We start from the raw sequence: 8,892 nt of genomic DNA on the forward strand, positions 1-8,892 counted from the left end.
TTTTGATTTAAGAAGATTACCATCAGGGTAATATCTAGCTCTAATTACTCTTGCACATAAAGAATCCAGTTGTTCCATAAGTCTCCAACATTGTTTTGCAACCTTTGCTCTATTAAAAGTGTGAAGATCTCTAAAGCCCATGCCTCCCATCTCTTTTGAAACACATAATTTTCACCATGCTGCCCAATGCATTGTTTTATGGTCATCATCATCACCCCACTATTTCTTGACTTAATGACAGAGGGAATGGCTCTAGTAATATATACTGCTAGTAGTAATTAAGAATGTAACCCATCTATACACAAACACAAGACACATGTCTCCTCAGGCTAAGTAACCACATCTAAAAAAGGCTAATTAACCAAAAGCCTAAACTAAGTTCACTTCATGGACGGGATCGATTCTCTCTGTTCTTCCCTCTGCGGCGAGATGAACCCCAATGTTCACTTCAGCGTTACACGAGGATCAATGAAAGGGTGGCTGAACACAACTCCAGCGTGCGCACCATCTACTCGGAGTAATCTACTCTACCAAGCATACGTAAGGTTGAGTTCTTGGGCGGGTAGCAATCCTCTCTTCGTTCTTTCCGCTGCCGCGAGATGAATCCCAAGCTTCACTTGAGCACGTCCCGGGGATCAATGAAAGGGTCGTTGAACTCTACCGTCCGCACCACCCGCTCGATCTCCCGGCGAGCTTCCGCCCTCCGCCGCTCGATCTCGCGCCGGCAGACGGCCTCCGCGTCGGCAGCGGCGGCAGCGCCGGGGGCGGCAGAGCGAGCCTTGGCGAGGCGGGCCTTCTCGAGGAGCTCGCTCATGCTGCAGGCAGGGTGCTTCGGTGGCGCCGCGACTTCGGGAAGAGGAACGGGCGAGGCGCTGGCCTGGTTCTTGGTCACGCAGAGGGGTTCCAGCACCGAGCCCGCGGGGCACCGGTCCCCGTCGCTGCCGGGACGCGGGCGTGCCTTGACCTTGGTGGCGGCATCGGGCTGGACCTCCCCGCAAGCGCCGCGTGCGCGCTTCGCCGGAGAGTCGCCTTCGTGGCACGGTCCGGTCCGCTTCGGTTTCTTGGCGACGGCGACGGCGGAGGCGGGTGCTACGCAAGCGGGGTTGATGAGGATGCTGCTGGAGGACGCGCAGGCACGGCGGGCGGCGGCGGCGGATCCGTGAGCGGCCAGGGAGTGGGGATGGACCGTGGCGCCCATGGCCGGAGCAGCGCGCGCAAGATCGGGGCAGACGTGACGAGATTGCGGAAATCGATCGCGGGGTTGGGAGGAGCGGGAGCAGAAGGGTAGCGGTCAAGTTTGGGACAGAAGAGGCGGCAAGAAGACGCGCCACGGAATTCTAGTCCAGCTCGGTGCGGATTTGGGTGTTTGGGTGTGGAGTTCTATTTTTTTTTTTTTAAAAAGTGGGTGTGGAGTTAGGGTTGGACCACGTGTCGGCCAGACATGCTTGGACTTGGTAGGTCCTTGCATTGCTTTGCTGGACATAGATACACAAGTGCACACTCCTGTGGGTACGGCTGTCAGTGACTGAGTATCTGTGTGAGATGACATGGTGGACATGACAGCGGCGGTCACTGCCGCCAAATGCGTCACAGTGTGCGGCTCCCCGGGGGCGGTGACCCGTCAGGCGAGCTAGGCCGTGGTGGAGGCAAGGTGGAGCCGGTAGGAGGAGGACAACATCGAGAACTAGGAAATAGAAAATGCAGTGGCGACACATGCGGAGGCTTTGGAGACAGTGTGGAGCAGGTTAGAGCTCGCTTGCACGCTGACATGGTGGTGGAGGCGAGGGATAGAGTCCGCTAGGATGCCGACATGGAGGCGGCAAGGGTGCACCGGAGGAGGAGAGCGAGAGAGTCCACGAGGCGGCCGACATTGCGGAATTCACTCCAACACCCAGGTTCAGCATCGCCGTGCCGCCTTGGAGTGGCATCGGTGCGTAGGAGGCATTGGTGTGGGGCGTGCGCCAAGCTAGCCACGCCTTCGGATGGAAATGGGTACCCGTCACCCGTTAACTCGCCGGGTACCCCATCAAATGGAGGAGGGTATGGTGGAAAAAAAGACATGTGTCTGCTAATGGTAAAATTTCTGACCCACTGGGTCTGGCGAAGGCGGGTATGGAGGTATGAAACTCATACCGTTAACCCGCCTCCGACATATGGAGCCCACCTGTCATTGAGTAAATGGACCCTAACTCCTTAAGACGCCTGACCGGCCACCCTACTAACCCTAGTATCATTTCCATCTGAAAGTTCAGAGATGGTAAACCTAGAGGGGGGTGAATAGGTTTCTACAAATTTTAATTCTTTCTTTGCAATATTAGGCTTTGCAGAATAGAACGATGAGCCTAATGCAAACTAGGTGAAACAACCTATATGAGGATACAAGTAACTCAAGCATGAAGGCTCTCACAGGCAGTTATATCACAAGTAAGGAGTTCGGTTAGAGATAACCGATAGCACGTGGAGACGAGGGTTTACTCCTGTGTTCCCTTCCTTTGCAAGAATGTACGTCACGTTTGGAGGGGTGGAGGTCCCACGAAGGATTCCCCACGCCACAAAGGCTCGCCCTATTCTCCGGAGCCTGTCCCACGAAGGAATAGCTCACTCACTTGTGGTAGACTTTGAGGTAGCCTCCAAACCTTCACAATCTTGTCAGGAGCAAATCCACAGCCCGGATGCTTCCGGACCTCTCTTGCCAACCTAGGGTTTTCAAAGAACCCTAGAGAGCAAGTTTCTTGATGCATACTAGGGGGAATAAGATTTGGCTTAGCAGAACAGTAGATCGGGTCCTCCTCTATCGTTTCCCCGGAGGGATTTGCGTTTGGGTGGAGGAGGAGGGAGATCTGAGGCTTTTGGTGTTTCTAAGAATGGAGTATGAGAGAGAGAGAGAGAGCTCAAGAAACAGCTTGTAGCGTAGTGCCTACCCCTTCAGAGGTAGGAGAAGGGGTATATATAGTGTCACTTGAAATATGGCCGTTGATGACTTGCCACATCAGCAGTTTTCTCGAGCAGCCCGGTCAACCGGGCCAGGGACCGGGCAGTCCAGCGTAGGGTCCGGTCAGACCGGGCCTGGGACCGGACCGGCCGGTCCAAACCGAAGCTGGGGTTTGGTCTTGACCGGAGCTAGGAGTTGTCCCGCAGAATATCGTCAGGGCACTGGCCGGTTGAGCGCCGGGGCGCCCGGTCCTCCACCCGGTCCGACCGGGCCTAGGACCGGATCGGCCGGTCCATACCGGGCCGGCGACCGGTGAAAGGATCGTATGCCGCACCTAGAGGGGGGGTGAATAGGTGCTAACCAATTTTTAGTTCTTTTTCAATTTAGGCTTGACACAAAAGGTAAATTCTCTAGATATGCAACTAAGTGAATTTACCTATATGACAAGGCTAACAACTAAGCAAGATATATCTAAGCAATATAGAGATAGAATAGGATAGAGGTAACCGAGAGTGGAGCACGCGATGACACGGAGATGATTCCCGTAGTTCCCTTCCTTTGCAAGAAGGTACGTCTACGTTTGGAGGAGTGTGGTTGCTACGAAAGCCAAACCAACAGCCACGAAGGCTTCACTCAGATCTCCGGTGAGCAACGCCATGATGGCCTAGCCCACTTCCACTAAGGGATTTCCTCGAGGCGGAAACCGGGCCTTTACAAGGTTCTTGGGGCACACATCCACAACCAAATTGGAGGCTCCCAAATCTGTTACAACACAACAATCAACAACAATACATCAACACAAATCAACTAGGGAACCAAATAGGAACACTAGCATGAGATCCCTCAAACAAGAGAGGGGGAAATGAAGAACGCTTCGGTGAGGATGTAGATCGGTGTCTTCTCCTTCGAATCCCCAAAGATCAAGAGCTTTGGTTGGGGGAGGAAGGAGATCTTGCAAATCTTGTGTTCTTGAGGTGGCTCTAATGGTGGTGAAGCTTGGCAGATTTTTCTTGCAATGATTGAGCAACTTGTCCCTTTGGAGAAGAAAGCTATTTATATGGGTGGAGCTTTCAGATCTGACCGTTGGGGACGAATTCCACTTACACCGGAAGTTCCGGCCAGGATGGCCGGAAGTTCCGGCTTCCACCGGAAGTACCGGCCATTCGGGCCGGAACTTCCGCCCTTGATAAAATTCCTGCAAAGCAAAAGAAGGGGCGGAACTTGGGCGGAACTTCCGGTGGCCGGAAGTTACGGCCAAGTTCGGCCAAGTTCCGAAACTTGCGAAAACCTTCTTGGACTATACCGAGCCACAAACACGGAATTCGAAACTTGCCCGGAAGTTGGGCGGAAGTTCCGCTGACCGGAACTTTCGGCCAACTCCACCGGAACTTCCGGTCCTGAAGAGAAAACACGAGCACGACGTCGCCGAGAAGCTTCGCTGAAAGTCAGGCCGGAACTTCCGCCAGATTAGGCCGGAACTTCCGCCAGATACAGAAAACCTGCAGAACTTCAGAACAGCTAAACCAATACACCGATCCAACATAATTTTTGATGGCTTGTACCTGTCTACATCAACACACATAAAAATATACATAGTGTTGACGTCAAACACACAAAACCCAAAAGGGCGGGAAATGTTCTTTCAATCTCCCCCTTTTTGGTGTTTGATGACAACACAAGTATTTGCAAGGAATAGATAATGTAAACAACAATGTGAGAGATATAGAGGAGCTCCCCCTAGATATGAGCAATGGTACATAAGAAGCTCCCCCTATATCTTGCATCCGTCTTCCAAGGGTTAGCAATACAACATAGTGATAAGCATATGGATAATAAGATCATGCACACATAGATAACCAAGGAAGACTCACATACGGAGTTTACCATACACAAATAAGGTTCCAAGCACATAGATAGAGTTTACAAACCAAATAGCTAAGACATAGTTCGACACCATAAAGATAACTAGAATCACAAGCAATAAAACCAAAGCCAACACGAGCTTGTGACTCCCCCATGCAAATACCCACCGAAGAGCAACCTAACAAGGTCTCACTCTCCCCCTTTGGCATCAAAGCACCAAAAAGGAAAAAGAGAATCTACGCGCCCCAAGGGTCGGCGTTAGCCCAGCCGGGAGGGAGGTTCGATGAAGCGCCGGGATAGGGAGGAGTGTGAGGAGGAGACTCGATCTCAAGGCCATCCGGAGGAAGAGGGACACCATAACGAGAGACCCACTCAGCTTCCGAAGTGACATTCTCCTCGGATCCGGGGGGAGACACTTCCACCTCAAGTGCCCTCATGATGCTCTTCTGACGAACCCTTGACTTCTTGGCTTCAACATGCTGCTGATACTGACGTTGGTTGACTGCAGAGGTGAGGCAAAAGATCTGTCTCATGCGGCGTGCTAGCTTGGAAGCCCAACTAGGTGGCTTCTCATCCATGGGGTTAACATCTTCAAGAGGAGAGTTGTGGCGCTTGGCCCTCAATGACTTCACTTCATGGGATGTGAGAGTGAGTGGAATGGATTGAACGAGTCTAGCCTGACAAGTATGCATCCAAGTGTCCTCAATGAGCTTCATAATGTACGGAGCAAAGGCGGGAAGCTTCTTCTCCATCACACATGACCACATCTCATGATAGATGTAGTCCATCACATCAATCTTCTCACCGGTGCCCTTCTTAGCAAAAGAGTTTGCCATTAGATCCACTTCATAAAGATGTATCTCATCAAGGTTGCCACCCTTTGGTCCAATGGTTTCCCGGTAGACTCTAAGCATAATATCCCAAGTAGGGAGAAGATCCGCACTCTTGCCCGGTATACCCCAACCGGGGATGTAGAGGTTCTCCAAGACTTCCCTTGTTTGAGCCCATGAGCTATCATGGCACCTCCAACCATTTGCATTCACACCCGGGTAGCGAGGATATCCAAGGGCGGCTCCAAACTTTGCCAAGTTAGACTCAAGGAGCCTCTCATGAGTCATCCACCGAAATGTTCTTGCTTCATCTTGCTCAAAGTGGACGGTGGCATAGAATTGTTGAATCAACCCAACATCATAGTCCTTGTTGAGCTCCATAATGGGATAGAGCCCAAACTCTCCACACATGGCATAGGCTTCTTCAAAGTACTTATTAGCGGCCATCTTCCCGGTGTCAATAGCATGTTGAGGGGCTACCCCCTTCTTGAATGGAATGTAGATCTCATAGAATATCTCCTCTTGGGACTTGTTGTGGAACCGCTTATCCCCAACCCAATTGTTCCGAGGGGTGAGGTAAGGGTTCATGTCACGGAGCTCCTTGTACTCATTATATTGCATGCCCTTCACGGATATATGTATGTTCTTCCCACGAACAGCCGGTGACTTGAGCCTCTGAGCAGCTGCAGCTTGCTGGCGAGCGGTGAGCTTGGATGGTCGGGTTTGCTCAAGCTCTTCCTCAACCTCATCCACATGATCCTTGCCTCTCTTCTTGGAACCACCTGATAACGGAATCAAAAAGATAGGAATGATGAATGAAAGCACATAAGCAAGGAGGCCAAACGCCAGAGCATGCACAGGATATCAGGTAACAGCAGAAAAAATCGCCAGGCCGGAAGTTCCGGTGAGAACCGGCGGAAGTTCCGCCCCGGGCGGAAGTTCCGGCGTGAAGGGCCGGAACTTCCGGCTGTTCGAAAACAGCGGCAGTTTCTCACCAGATCTGAGGCAATGGCTAAGAGAACCGCATTACCACGACATCCTAAGCACGATCTAGTAGAGGAAAGGCATCTAGAGGATTTCTACCATAGCTTTGCCTAGAGTATGCCCTATATTTCATCTAGTGAGGTCTACCCACACATAGAGAGGGAGAGGGCACAAACCGGGGGGAGCCATGGAGGAGAAGAGGGAGAGGATGCCGATCCACGGAGATGATCCGGCGGGGAGCGCCGGAGGAGGGAGATCCGGCCGGAGGAGCAGCAGCCGTCACAGGGGAGGAGCACCACCAAATAGATCTTGGAAAGGGGAAAAGTGAGGAAGATGGAACTGCTCACCCGTTCGGCCCAGTTATATAGTGGCCACTTAAGGCCGGAAGTTCCGCTCGTTAGAGCCGGAACTTCTGGTCTCTCAGGAACCACCCAGGCTGGACACGAACAGGGCTGAACTGGCGAAAAGGATACCGGCCGGAAGTACCGGTCGAAACGACCGGAACTTCCGGTGGAACAGGAAACTGTGCCCAAAAACAGGATTTTGACACGAACAAGGTGCACTTGGAGAAGGTGAAGGATATGTCTTAGATGAGATAGGCTTAGGACAGATACGCCAAACTGTGAGATGGTACATGATCACTCATTTTTGCAAATAAATCAAATGAAGGCCAAAAATGAGTGATGTCCCATAAACAAGGAGATGTCAATAAAATCCAATGAAGATCCAAACAACTCCAACTCTTCACGAAGAAGAGTGCGGTGGCCTAGGCCACCATATATGAGTGTTATGATATGGCACCGCGAAGATATATCTTGGGTCCAAACCAATACTCATCATTTAAGCTCACATATCAACATATGATATAACGAGAATGAAATCTTTAATGTTGGCATTATGGGGGGAGGGATAGCTCAATAATTTAAACCGCACTCCCCCTATCTCCATGCCCACATCTAAAACAAATAAAGTTTTGAGACGAAGGTGTGTTTGCAAGATGATCAAGCTATACTCCTTGAATCGATGATATTTAGCTCATTCCTCAAATAAGTGAACCTTGCTTCATCAAGAGGCTTCGTGAATATATCGGCAAGTTGATCTTTGGTAGGAACATAGATGAGTTCAATATCACCACGGGCAACATGATCCCTAATGAAATGATTCCGGATCTCAATATGCTTCGTTCTTGAATGTTGCACCGGATTATAGGCAATCTTGATAGCACTTTCATTGTCACATAATAGAGGCACTTTGTCACAAATGACACCGTATTCCTTTAAAGTTTGCCTCATCCATAACAATTGAGTGCATCCACTTGCGGCGGCAACATATTCGGCTTCGGCGGTGGAGAGATATACAATTTTGCTTCTTAGATGACCAACACACCAAGGACCTGCCAAGAAATTGGCAAGCCCCGGAGGTTGATTTCCTATCATCCTTGTCTCCCGCCCAATCCGCATCGGTGTACCCATTGAGAATAAAACTTGAGCCTTTGGGGTACCAAATACCATATCTTGGGGTATCAACCAAATATCGAAAGATTCTCTTGAGAGCTATCATGTGGCTCTCCTTAGGAGAAGCTTGATACCTTGCACACACACCAACACTCAACACTATGTCCGGTCTAGATGCACAAAGGTAAAGCAAGGATCCAATCATGGAGCGATATACCTTTTGATCCACCTCTTTACCATTGGGATCAAGTGCAAGATGACATTTGGTAACCATAGGAGTGGCAACACCCTTCATCTCGGTCATCTTGAACCTCTTGAGCATGTCTTGGAGATATTTTGCTTGGTTGATGAAGGTTCCTCCTCTCAATTGCTTGATCTCAAAACCAAGGAAGAACTTCATCTCTCCCATCATAGACATCTCAAACCTATCGGTCATAAGCTTTGAGAATTCATCATTGAAAGCTTTGTTAGTAGAGCCAAAGATAATATCATCAACATATAATTGGCAAACGAAAAGCTCCCCATTGACCCTCTTAGTAAAAAGAGTGGGATCGATTAGCCCAACATCAAACCCACGGTCTACCAATAATTCCTTAAGGTGCTCATACCAAGCTCTAGGAGCTTGTTTGAGACCATAAAGAGCTTTATCGAGCTTGTAGACATGGTTAGGGAAGTTGAGATCCTCGAAACCCGGGGGTTGCTTAACATAAACCTCTTCATGCAAAGGACCATTAAGAAATGCACTTTTCACATCCATTTGTTGTAACTTAAAGTTATGATGTGATGCATAAGCAAGAAGGATACGGATGGACTCAAGGCGAGCCACGGG

This window comes from Lolium perenne, chromosome 6 (assembly GCF_019359855.2).
Source record: "Lolium perenne isolate Kyuss_39 chromosome 6, Kyuss_2.0, whole genome shotgun sequence".
NCBI classification, from domain to species: domain Eukaryota; kingdom Viridiplantae; phylum Streptophyta; class Magnoliopsida; order Poales; family Poaceae; genus Lolium; species Lolium perenne.